The following is a 12,930-nucleotide window of genomic DNA, read 5'->3' as shown; positions in this document are numbered from 1 at the left end:
TGTCAGTTTCCAAATCCCACAGGCATTTTTCAATCATTATCTTACTTGCCATTTAGTTCTATCTGGCCCATCCCACTAGACTCCTGATTTGATCACTGATTTTATTTTTCAAGAACCTCTTTGTCCCTCCCTGTGATCTGGCTTCTATAGGGTACAAGTAGGGCACAGAGAAGGGGAAACCATGGCCAGATATGTTGATAATAGTTTACTTTAGCCAGGCTTGTTTGGATGCAAGTGACGGAAACCCACACTGTTCATCTTTCCATCAGAACTATCTTACGTTTTCTTCCCCACTAGACTGTGAATTCCTTTGGGGGCAAAACATAACTTGTTTATTTGTCATCACCAGTGCTCAGCACAGTGCCTAGCACACAATAAATGCTCAATGAATGAAGGGTGATATAGACTGGAATTCCCAGACTAAGAGAGGAGATTGACACAGGAATAAACAGTAATTAGTGCGGTATTACCAGTACTGATAAGATGAAAGGTAGAGGAATTCTAGGCTTTTTATGACTTGGCCTTTAGTTTTCTAGCTTCATTGCTTAAGGTGATTTTCCAGCCAAACAACTTCTTGCTGTTTCTCCAATAAGTCCTGGGCCTCTTTGAGTCCATGCTCCTGTGCTTGCAGTTCTTTTTGCCTGGAATGCCTCAACATCCACATCTTACCTTGTCCTTCAAGATCCAGCAGGAAATCCTCTTTCCTACCTCTGAACTCTTGTAGCCCTGTATCTATTGATATATCTTTCTTGTAATATAATTATAGTTGAAGTTAAAGAGTAGTATTTGCATATTTAACAGCTGTTTTGTTAGGTGGTAGGACTTTGAGAGTTTATGTTCTTTTCTATTTTTCTGTATAATTCCAATTTTTCTCTAAAAGCAAATACTAATATTAATTTCTTTCTTTCTTTTTGAAAAGAGAAGCAAGATAGAATAGTGACTAAAAAGCTCATATTTTGGAGGTGACTATTTGTATTTGGACCCTGCCAGTGCTACTTAATAACCATATAACGTTGAGTATTTTCATAACTTTTTGCCTCAGTTTTCTCATTTGTAAAATGCGGGCAATCTCTTAGGGTTGTGAGGATTAAATAAGGTATAGAACTCCCTTAGACAGTTCTAGAACATATATTTACTCAATCAACGTTTGCTATTTAAAAAGGAAGAAATTTTGACATGTTTTATTACCTTGGTTGGATGACCAGCCTCTTGAAAGCAAATCCCTGACTTACTTATCTTTGTATTTTAACTGTGCCTCTTGTGGAGCCTTGTATGAGATATTCAGCAAATAGAAATGTAGCAAATATTTGCTAAGTAATGCAACTGAATATTTGGCTAAGTATTATTTTATTTATTTATTCATTTTTTGGTGGCACTGCATGGCTTGTGGGGTCTTAGTTCCCCGACCAGGGATTGAACCTGGGCCCTTGGCAGTGAAAGCACAGATTCTTAACCACTGGACTGCCAGGGAATTCCGGGCTACGTATTATTTTAGACCAATTTTTTTAAACAGATGCAGTCCCTGAATTTCAGCAGTTCTTGTGTAGCTCAGGAAGTAGTTGCATCTGCTTGCCCAGGGAGTACATTCTCACTTTTTGTTGTTGTTGTTTTTAACCTACCTCATATTTCCTCAATGGGGAACAATCTTTGATCAAATGGCAGTAAAATGACCAGGTAAGGCAGTATGTATTTTCTGGAAGGGATGGAAGTGCCTGGATCCTTCCCCAAAATATTTTAATAAGGAAGCCATGTGTGAAAACAACAGAGATATTATATCACGAGGCTACTAGAGTGAGAGCCACAAGGAAAGTCCTATGCCGGTTCTGCAACCTTGGCTTCTGAGAAAGAATACAGCCATTAAATGATAGAGCAGTGGTTTAAACTGGAAACCTCTTCATTACCCACGTGTTTCCTATGAGAATTTTAATTAATTAATTAATTTGTTTATTTTTGGGCTGCATTGAGTCTTCGTTGCTGTGTGCGGGCTTTCTCTAGTTGCAGCGAACGGGGCTACTCTTTGTTGCGGTGTGTGGGCTTCTCATTGCAGTGGCTTCTCTTTGTTGCAGAGCACAGGCTCTAGGCACGGGGGCTGCAGTAGTTGTGGCACGTGGGCTTAGTAGTTGTGGCACACGGGCTTAGTTGCTCCACAGCATGTGGGATCTTCCCGGACCAGGGCTCGAACCCATGTCCCCAGCATTGGCAGGCAGATTCTTAACCACTGCGCCACCAGGGAAGTCCCTATGAGAGTTTTTATATGGTATTTTCAGTTTGTTGTACACATTCTCTCTTACACACACACACACACACACACACACACACGCACACACACACAATTATTCTAGAAAGGTGCAGTCTAATAGAAACAGAGTTTGAGCCACATAAGTAATTTAAAATTTTCTAATATATATATAGATAGATAGATAGATAGATATAGATAGATAGATAGATATTTAAAGCAAAAATAAAAATACCGACTGGAATTAATCGATAATATATTTTATTTAGCCTGATGTATCCAAAATAATGTGATTTTAACATGGAATCAATTTAAACATTTTTAATAAGATATTTTACTTTTTCTTGCAAAACACAGTATGAATGTATTTACATCTACACACAGCTCAGTTTGGACGAGCCACATTTCAAGTGCTCAGTAGCCACATATGGCTAATGGCTGCCATGTTGGACAATACAGTTCTAGATCATCTGCATAATCTTCTCATAACATACATTCATTTTTGCTTGCTCTTTTTGGTATCAAAGTGCCAGTTGTCACGATCTAATAAAACATTAACAGAAGCAAGCAATGTGAAAACAATGCATCAGTACCAACTGACAGCCACATGACACGCTGTGGAATGAAGAAACAAGAAAAAGCAAAATTGGGGGAGAATCAAGAATAGCTCAGCAAATGGTGGTGCAGGATGCCCAGTGCAAAAGAATTAACCCTGTACCTGTCACTACCACATTCATGTTGCAGGTGATTTTATTTCATCCAAATATTCCCTGTCACATTAAGTACTGATGTTATTTGGATTTTATTAACTTTACTGGTTTTGTGGGTGTTTAATTTATAACTGTAATTTGATAGCTTTTTAAAAGCTATAAACATAAGGACATTTAGAAATTTATACTTTTATAATAATTTATATTATTTAAATAATGTAATTGTCATTAAAAATATTTCCAGACAGCATGAGAAGTGAGTTTGTGAAAATTTTCCTCCCTTTTAATGGGATTGTTCCTTAAGTTGGAGAATCACCGAGGATATGAAAGGCCAGCCATTTATAAGAAAACCTTTCCAGATAGCTACATTTGAGAGCAGAGGGGAGGAGGGGGAGCCTTGGGGATTTGGAAATATTTGACCAGGATATCAAATATAGATCACTTAGAGATCAAAGATAAGATTTCTGAATGAACAAATATAACAAAACAGAAACAGACTCATAGATACAGAGAACAAACTGGTGGTTGTCATGGTGGGGGTGGCGGGGGAGATGAGTGAAGTAGATGAGGAAGATTAAGAGGTACCGACTTCCAGTTAAGCTGACTTATTTAGTCATGGAGATATAATGTAGAGCATAGGGAATATAGTCAATAATATTGTAATAACTTTGTATGGTGACACTTAGTAACTAGACTTACGATGATGATCATTTGTGTATAAAAATATCGACCTGAAGCTAATGTAATATTGCAAGGCAATAATACTTCAATTTTAAAAGTAATAAAATGTAAAAAAAAAAAAAGATTTCTGAGAGAGAGAAAGATAGAGTAAAACATAGGAAAAGAGTGAGAGAAATTGCTAATTGCTACAGGGCAATTTGCTCCCGTCAGACACAGCCTATAGTCTACAAATACTGGGGAGGTTTTACTCTTTCCTTGGCTCAGTTGGCCAGAGAGATCACTGCACACCATCTGGTCACAGCAGATGCTGAAAGCAGAAGCTAAGCAGCAAATTGTACCGCAGCCAATACTGCCTTTTCTGAACCGCTCCCACCCCCTGCCCCACCGGCATTCATCACGCAGTTCCCCTTTTCAGCTCCCTCGGGCAGAATTTGCAACCTTGCGTTTTCATTCTGTATAAGTGTCCTGTCTCATCATTTGAACAAACTCGCTCAAGCCCCACCTCTTCTCACTTTGGTCACAGCAAGGTTCCTGCCCCTCCCAGCTAGTCAGTGCTCTTGGCAGCCTGTGCTTTAGCCCCTGTCACAAGTGGATGAAAAAAGACAGACAGTAAAGTTGCTAAGCTGTCCCTGCTCGTTATCTCATGACTCAGGTCACAGGTCATGAAAGAGAAATCCCAATTTGTTGAACACAGAAAACTCACTCAGTGAAGAAGCCATGTGAAAGTTTCCACTTTGAAAATGTCTTCAGTCTAAGGTCAGACCTCTGTCAGTCACATACACTGGTGAATGCAGTTCATGGTCCTTGCACTCCTGGAGCTCACATTCAGTTGGAGAAGATAGATATTAACAAATAATTACATAATTACTACTAGGAAGAAAAGCACAAAATGCATTAAGAGCATTAAGAGAGCGTAACAGGAGAGACCTAAGAGAGACTGGGGAGTCTCAGGAGATGTGATTTAAGCCAAGACCCGAGAAGGTGAGGTAGCCGAATGAAGAGAGAGGGAAGAGGGTCTGTTCAGAGTCAACAGCACGTGCAAAGGCTTTGAAGCAGGTAAGAGTTTGCTATGATCAATGCACCAAAAGAATAGAACTACCATATGACCCAGCAATCCAACTACTGGGCATATACCCTGAGAAAACCATAATTCCAAAAGACACATGCACCCCCATGTTCATTGAAGCACTATTTACAATAGCCAGGACATGGAAGCAACCTAAATGTTCATCAGCAGAGGAATGGATAAAGAAAATGTGGTACATATATACAATGGAATATTACTCAGCCATAAAAAGGAACAAAATTGGGTCACTTGTAGAGACATGGATGGACCTAGAGTCTGTCATACAGAGTGAAGTAAGTCAGAAAGAGAAAAACAAATATCGTATATTAACACATATATGTGGAATCTAGAAAAATGGTATAGATGATCTTATTGGCAAAGCAGAAATAGAGACACAAATGTATAGATACCGGGGTGGGGGGCGGCAGGGGTGATGGGAAGAATTGGGAGATTAGTATTGGCATATATACACTATTGATACTATGTATAAATTAGATAACTAATGAGAACCTACTGTATAGCACAGGGAACTCTACTCAGTGCTCTGTGGTGATCTAAATGGGAAGGAAATCCAAAAAAGAGAGGATACATTTATACGTATAGCTGATTCATTTTACTGTACGGTAGAAACTAACACAACATCATAAAGCAACTATACTCCAATAAAAATTAATTTTTTTAAAAAAAGGCACCGGAAGAGGCCAGTGTAATGAGAAAGGGAGGCAAAGGGAAAGTGGAGGGAGCTGAAACCAGCCACCAAAAACTTAGATCTTAGTTGAAGCCGGTTGGCCAGCCATTGAAAGGTTTTCAGGAGAAGAGTGATGCCATCTACACTTTAAAATGTGGAAGCAGTTAAGAGGCTACTGTTGTTGTCTGGGCAGAAGATGGAGTTGCCCTAGACTAGATCAATGGGGAGAAGTAGACAGAACTGAGGTCTACTCTGGAGAAATAATTCAGTGATGAGCTGACTGTGAGTCAAGGCTAAGTTCTGTGTTTCTGGCACAAACAACTAGCTGGTTGTTCCCAATTACTAAGATAGAGAAGATGGGAGGAAAAGCAGCTTTGGGGGTAGATCAGGAGTTCTGTTTTGAATGTATTAACATTGAAATATCTACGATGCAGGTATATACAGGTCTGGAGCTCAAAGAAGAGACCAGGATGAAGATCATCTTGGCAGGTACCAACATATAGATATTTACAGCCATGGCAGTGGCTAAAATAGCCAGGGGGAGAGTAGAGAGTAAGAGATGCCAGGGCAGAACCTCGAGGAGCCCTGATATTTAAAGACCACATAGAAAAAAGAAACTGGCAAAGGAGGTTGAGAAGGAGCAGCCAGAGAAGTAGGAGGGAAACTAGAGGGGATGTTATAAAAGCAAGAGAAGAGTGTTGAAGGATAAGAGTGGGGGTCAACTCTATGGAATGATCTTGAAAGTTCCAGGAAGAGGACTGAAGGGAAAGTTTATAACAGTGGTGACCTTGGGGAAATCTTCTGACTGTGTTCTCATCTTCACGTTCCACTGTGGTGATTTAGGAGAGAAGCTTTATAAATGCCATCATTGTCGGGGAGGAGAGTCAGGCAGGAACCAGATGTACTGATGAAAACCTTTGTCACCCAGGCATGTCCTGTGGTACTCACCGAGGAGTAGCCTTCTCTGAAAGTGTACTCTTTTTTTGCTTCAACTGTTTTTAATTGAATGATTCTTTAAATTCTATAGTGCTTTACAGTTTTCAAAATTTTCACATTTCGTATAATCCCCTTGAAAGCATACTCTTGAGTAAGAAATGGTGACAAGAATCTGGCTCAGACTGCCTTCAGTCACAAAGAGAGCCCAAAGACTCTAAAGTTTTTAATGCCTTTTCTCATATTTTTTGCCATTTTCCTTTGCTATCTTAACCCTGCCACTTACTAGCTGTGCACCCTGCCACTTACTAGCTGTGTACTTACTAGCCGTGCACCTGTGCACTTATTTATCCTCTTTGTACCTCAGTTTTCTCATCTGTAAAATAGGGACAATAATAAGACGGATAAGAGGATTGGATAATACATGTAAAATACTCAGAACAGTGCTAATATATGTTGGCTATTGTTAGTCTCAGAAACCAAAGTTTGTGTTGTTGACATCTTTTCTCTTCTCCTAGAGTTCAAAAGCTATTTCTCTCGTGTCTTAAAAAAGAAAGGGACTTCCCTGGTGGCGCAGTGGTTAAGAATCCACCTGCCAGTGCAGGGGACATGGGTTCGAGCCCTGGTCCGGGAAGATCCCTCATGCCGCAGAACAACTAAGCCCATGTGCCACAACTACTGAGCCTGTGCTGTAGAGCCCGCGAGCCACAACTACTGAGCCCATATGCCACAACTACTGAGGCCCGCACTCCTAGATCCCGTGCTCTGCAACAAGAGAAGCCACCGCAATGAGAAGCCCATGCACTGCAACAAAGAGTAGCCCCTGCTGGCCACAACTAGAGAAAGCCTGCGTGCAGCAGCAAAGACCCAAATCAGCCAAAACTAAATAAATAAATTTATATTAAAAAAAAAAAGGAAATGGATTTGAAAATTAAATTTGCCATTTGCTAGCTGTGTGATCTTCGGGAAGTTACTAACCACTCTGTGCCTCAGTTTCCTCATCTGCAAAATGGGGTAATAGCAGTACACTGCTTTATAGACTTATGGTGAGGATTAAATGAGTTATGAAGCGTAAAGCACTTAGAACAGTGCCTGGCACATAGTAAGTGCTACCTGTTAGTTATGTTGTTCTCTGCAGCTAATCATTTCCCTCAGTATTGCCATCACCTTTAATCTTGAATGTAATAAAATGAGGACAAGGAGAAAGTGTGTAGATTTTTTTTCATGATAAAATACAAGTTTTGATTTATTTGTAATTAATTCTAAGGAGATAATAAGGAAGAACATGATGGATTGGCATCTAAGTACTGAAGTTTGGAAGATAAACAATATTTTCCATAACAATTTTTGGTGCTGCTGTTAGAAACATGTACTTTTAACCGCTTTGGTAAAACATCATCTCTCTTCTTTAAAAAATCATACAGGGTTTCCCTGGTGGCGCAGTGGTTGGGAGTCCGCCTGCCGATGCAGGGGACGCGGGTTTGTGCCCAGATCCGGGTGGATCCCACGTACCGCGGAGCGGCTGGGCCGGTGAGCCATGGCCGCTGAGCCTGCGCGTCCGGAGCCTGTGCTCCGCGGCGGGAGAGGCCATGGCAGTGAGAGGCCCGCATACCGCAAGGAAAAAAAAAAAAATCATACAAAATTTTTGTAAATGATAAAAATTTAGTAAGAGTTCTTTTTGGCAGGCCAAAAAGAAGAAAAAGGAGGAAAAAGAAGAGAAGGAAGAAGGCAGGCAGGCAGGCTAATAAAGTACAACCTTTGGGGAGGATCATGTCATTAAATGTTCTGTAACCTTGTCAACCTTCCTTGTTCCACTTGCTCCATTCCAGCCATTACATTCTGCTAAATGCCCTCTCTTCAATCTGACCTCACACAACTGTGATAGACATATTTTGTGAAAGAACATGGGTTTTGAATGAAGACAGACCTATGTTTAATCCTGGCACTGCCATTACTAGCTGGTGGTCATGGGCAAATTACTTTAACTTTGTTGCTTCTTCTATAATAGATATAATAATATATTGACCTCACAGGAACATTAGGATTATATGAGTAAATGTAGGGGAAGTATCTAGCATATTTCCTGGCATGTGGCTAATGGTCTATGAAACTAGTTCCCTTTTCTCCGCAGTCTGACTCCCTGCCCCCTTTCCTATCCTGTCAAGTAAGTAAGGTCCCCTTCCTTCTCCTTGAAATTCGAAGAAAACTGAACTGCATCTCCTCAGGATGCTACACGGACTCCCCCAGTATCCAGAACCCTTGAAACAGAAGCCACCCCCAGTTCAAATATAAGAATGAGAAGAATTGAAGAAAGAACCTAAATCCTGAAAATTCTGAGGCTGATATTCTCCAACCACTGGATTCTTAACCTGCTGCCTTTCATCCTATAATGGTTTATGAAGGAGATATGCAAAGTGGCCCTGTAAATCACTGGAGGCTTCTGTACAGGCTTTTGAACAAAGTTCCCAGCTTCTTATGAGCTGGGATGGACTGCTTGTGAGCCACGAGCTCTCCTGTTTTCTGTCAGCCTTATGGCCCTGTCAAAAAGGCTGAACATACTCCTTGGCCTGCTTCCCTGAGTCCACACTTTCACTATGGCCATAAAGTGATTCCAGTATAAAGGTGAGGACAGGACTTTGCCAAGAGTCAGGGGTCCCTCCACTCAGCTCCCAGAGACCCCTGGGCATACCTCTGTAACTTACCTACTCAATGTTAACATGATTTGTCTTCCACCTCACTGAGCTAGAAACCTAGTTAGAACAAGTTTGTATCTTATTCAACTTTTTAAAAATATCCTTACTTCCAAGCACAGTGCCATTTACCTAATCCTGGGTGTCTCTGATTGGTGCTGGAGTGGGTGTCATTTTATCTCTGCTTCTTAATCTTTTTTGTATTTTCCAATGTGTGTGTTTTAAACAAAGAACATGAATTGCTTTCATAGTAAGAAAAAAGGAACAATTCTCTCTGGTTGGGTGTTTCGGAGACTGGGCTGTCCTGTCTTAGTGCTGTCTACTTTGGTGGTATTGAAATAGAAGGCACATTGCCCCAAAAACAGTATGTTCTAAGATGAGAGAAAGTCAGGGGTATGAAATGGATAGGCATGGCCCAAACTAGCCTAGTGTGAAAGAAGGATCATGGTCTGGGTGTTGATATTAATTTCCCTAGGGAGGGGTACTAGGGTGTGGTAGACAATCAGAGGGCTTGGGAGAACAGGTTTTACCAATCGGTACAGAAACATTTCAATATTTTCACAACTGCAGTGGCTATCCTGATGCCATTATGAGCTCTAGGTCATAAGGGGTGCCCAGCAGAGTCCTTACTTAGAAATTGCTCTGGGATGATAATGAGTCCTTGATTTCTTCAGGTAAATCAGTTACACTGGAGGTTTGATGGGTGGTGGAATGTGTTGGTGTTCATAAGCTCTGTGGTTCCTTCTAGACGTGGAACACTGTTAGAGTTTAGCTGCCAATTCTGTGGGTCCCACCACCATGGCCTCCTCTGCCCAACAGTTCTCTCTCACCCATTTATAGTTTTAAGTGATTTCGCCTGTGTGTGGTCCGGTTTCCTCCTTAGCTATCTATTAAATATTCAGGCCCACGTGAAGTGGAGGGCTAGAGGGAAGGCTTCCATGCCAGGCCTCATCTTGCTGGTGAGCGACTTCAGGCAAGTGGTCATCTCTCTGAGTCTCAGTTTTTTCATCTGAAATGCAGAACATAATACGTACCTCACAGGGTTGTTGGGATTAAAGAAGATGGTGCTGAACCCAGTGCCTGGCACAGAATAAGTGCTCAATAAATGGTACTTAATAGCAGAGCATGGACTCTGGAGCCAGCCTGTCTGGCTTCAATCTCTGCCCTCCCCTTACTAGCACCCTGACCTTAGACATGTTCCTTAAACCTCCTGTGCCTCATTTTCCCCGTCTGTAAATGGACATAATAATAGCACTTACTTCATGGGCTTACTGTGAAAATTAAATAGGATAATATTTGCAAAGGGCATAAAACAGTGCCTGACACATTATGAGTGTTCAATAAAGCTTAGCTATTATTAGAATGATTATTAATAGATGTTTGATTATAAATGTGCTTTGTGCTTGCATGAATGAAATGAATCATGAGATATGAATTGTCTTGGTTTAATAAGCTCACATCATATTGAAACAGGAGGGAAAGGGGCAGGGCACAACCTTTAAATGAATGACATAACCATAGGACATGACAAAAACTGGCTAGAATCAACTAGGTCCAAGATGGCAGAAGATTTGACTTCCAGTGGACCTTGAGCCTCATTATACGCTCATTGTAATATATTAGCATACTAAATGACACATCCACAGGTGCCATGACAGTTCTGAAGCCAACCATAAAAGGCCCAAAAGTGGGTGGTGACCCAATTCATGGAAATCCCTGCCCCTTCCCCAAAATAGTTGGAATAATCCACTCATTAGCCTATGAAATTACCCAGCCCATAAAAACTAACCATGCCATATTTTGGGGCCTCTCACCTTCTGAGATGGCCCATACTCTGTGGAGTGTGTTTCTCTCTAAATAAATCTACTTCTTACCTATCACTTTGTCTCTCTCTGAATTCTTTCTGCGATGAGACATCAAGAATCTGAGCTTCATTAGGTCCTGAGACCAGGTGTGTGATCTCAATTAAAAGACCATGGGGGACTTCCTTGGGGGTCCGGTGGTTAAGACTCCATGCTTCCAATGCAGGGAACACGGGTTTGATCCCTGGTCGGGGAACTAAGATCCGACATGCTGCACAATGGGGCCAAAAAAAAAAAAAAAGACCCAGCATGTAAGTCCCAATCTGAGTTGCACGGTTTCAGTATTTGAAGAGATAGACAGATGCACTAATATCAAGATGTCCTTCTGAGAACTGACATAGGAGTATTCTCATATTCTATGATAGCCCCAAGGAGAGGGCAATTAATTCTGCCTATCGGCGTTATGTTGGAGCAAAAATGCTCTTTTGCCCGTGTGTGGTCCCAATTCTTCCTTATGTGTCAATGAAACATGTGAGGCCACTTAACGTGGAGGCCCATAGGCAAGATGGGCAAGTCAGGCAGTCTGGGGGTGCAGCCTTGGGGATGAGTAGCAGTGGTTCTGGGCAGTAGATGGAGGAGGGCAATCAAACAGCAGGTAGAAGTACAGGATGTGCTCAGTGGAGGCCAGAGCAAGGAAGGAGTATGCAGAAAGGCTATTTAGGGCCTGAGTTAGAAGGGCCTGAGCACCCCACAGAATTTGGGCTAAAAATTAGAGCATAAAGTATTTTTGTTAAACAAGTGGTATTTCAATATAATACTGTGGGAGCATGGAGGGAAGTTCTTTCATTAGGCATAGTAAAAAATATATAATAATGTTCTCATGCTTTCACTCTCAAGTTTTCTTTTTGGGAAAAGAGAATTTCCAAAATTTTGCAGAGTGGTGAGAGGGTTGTGTATCCTAAAATCTGGGCATGTCTGGTTCCTTTCCCTCTTCAAAGCCACTGCTGCAAAGTCCAAGTAACTGTAAGGCCCTCCTCACCAGGGCTTGCTGGGGATAGATTCTGTGAGTTATCACACCCAGGCATATAACCTGAGGGCATGCTCTGAGCTGTACAACCTTTCACACCTACTGTCTGGAGGGTTCTCAGCACCACAGTCTTTTTCTTAGTCTCTTCTCTTGATCACTGTATGTCTACCTTTCCCTCAAACCCCAGGAGGGAAGAAATCTGATTTAAAAATTTTTTTTGAAATAATTTCAGACACACAGAAAGGTTGCAGGAAAAGTTCAAGGAATGCTTACGTACTCTTCGCCCAATTCCCCAGTTGTTAATATGCTATATTCACTATATGCTTTATTAGCTTCTCTTTTTGTATATACATCTTTATGGACTGAATTGTGTCACCCCCCCCCAAATTCATATGTAGAAGCCCTAACCCTCAGTACCTTAGAATGTGACTGTATTTGGAAATAGAGCCTTTAAAAAGGCAATAAAGTTAAAATGAGGTGGTCACAGTGGGTTCTCATTAAATCTGACTGGTGTCCTTATGAGAAGAGGAGATTAAGACATACAGAGAGAGGCGCCAGAGGGGTGCTCCCACAGATGAAAGACCGTGTGAGGACAGTGAGAAGGCAGCCACCTGCAAGTCAGGGAGAAAGGCCTCAAGAGAGGGCAAACCTGCCAACACCTTGATCTTGTACTTCCAGCCTCCAGAACTGCAAGAAAATTTTGTTTTTTTTCTACCAATTTTATTGATATATAATTGACATAGAGCCCTGTATAATTTTAAGGTGTACAGCATAATGATTTGACTTACATACATCAAGAAATGATCATCACAATAAGTTTAGCAAACAGCCATCATCTCATATAGATATAATAATTTTTTTTAAGCCACCCAGTCTGTGGTATTTTATTGCAGCCCTAACAAAACCTATATATATATATATATTTTTAACCATTTGAAAGTAAGTTGTAGATATGATGTCCCTTTATCTCTAACAGCAAGTACATTCTCTTACATAACCACAATATGATTAGCTACAGGAAATTTAAATTGATACAATGCTATTAACTGATCTACAGACTTTATTATTATTTTGCCAGTTGTCCTATAATGTCCTTT

The sequence above is a fragment of the Phocoena phocoena genome, chromosome 14, assembly GCF_963924675.1.
Source record: "Phocoena phocoena chromosome 14, mPhoPho1.1, whole genome shotgun sequence".
Taxonomy (NCBI): domain Eukaryota; kingdom Metazoa; phylum Chordata; class Mammalia; order Artiodactyla; family Phocoenidae; genus Phocoena; species Phocoena phocoena.
The sequence above is the reverse complement of the archived record's forward strand: the minus strand, read 5'-3'. Positions refer to the sequence as shown.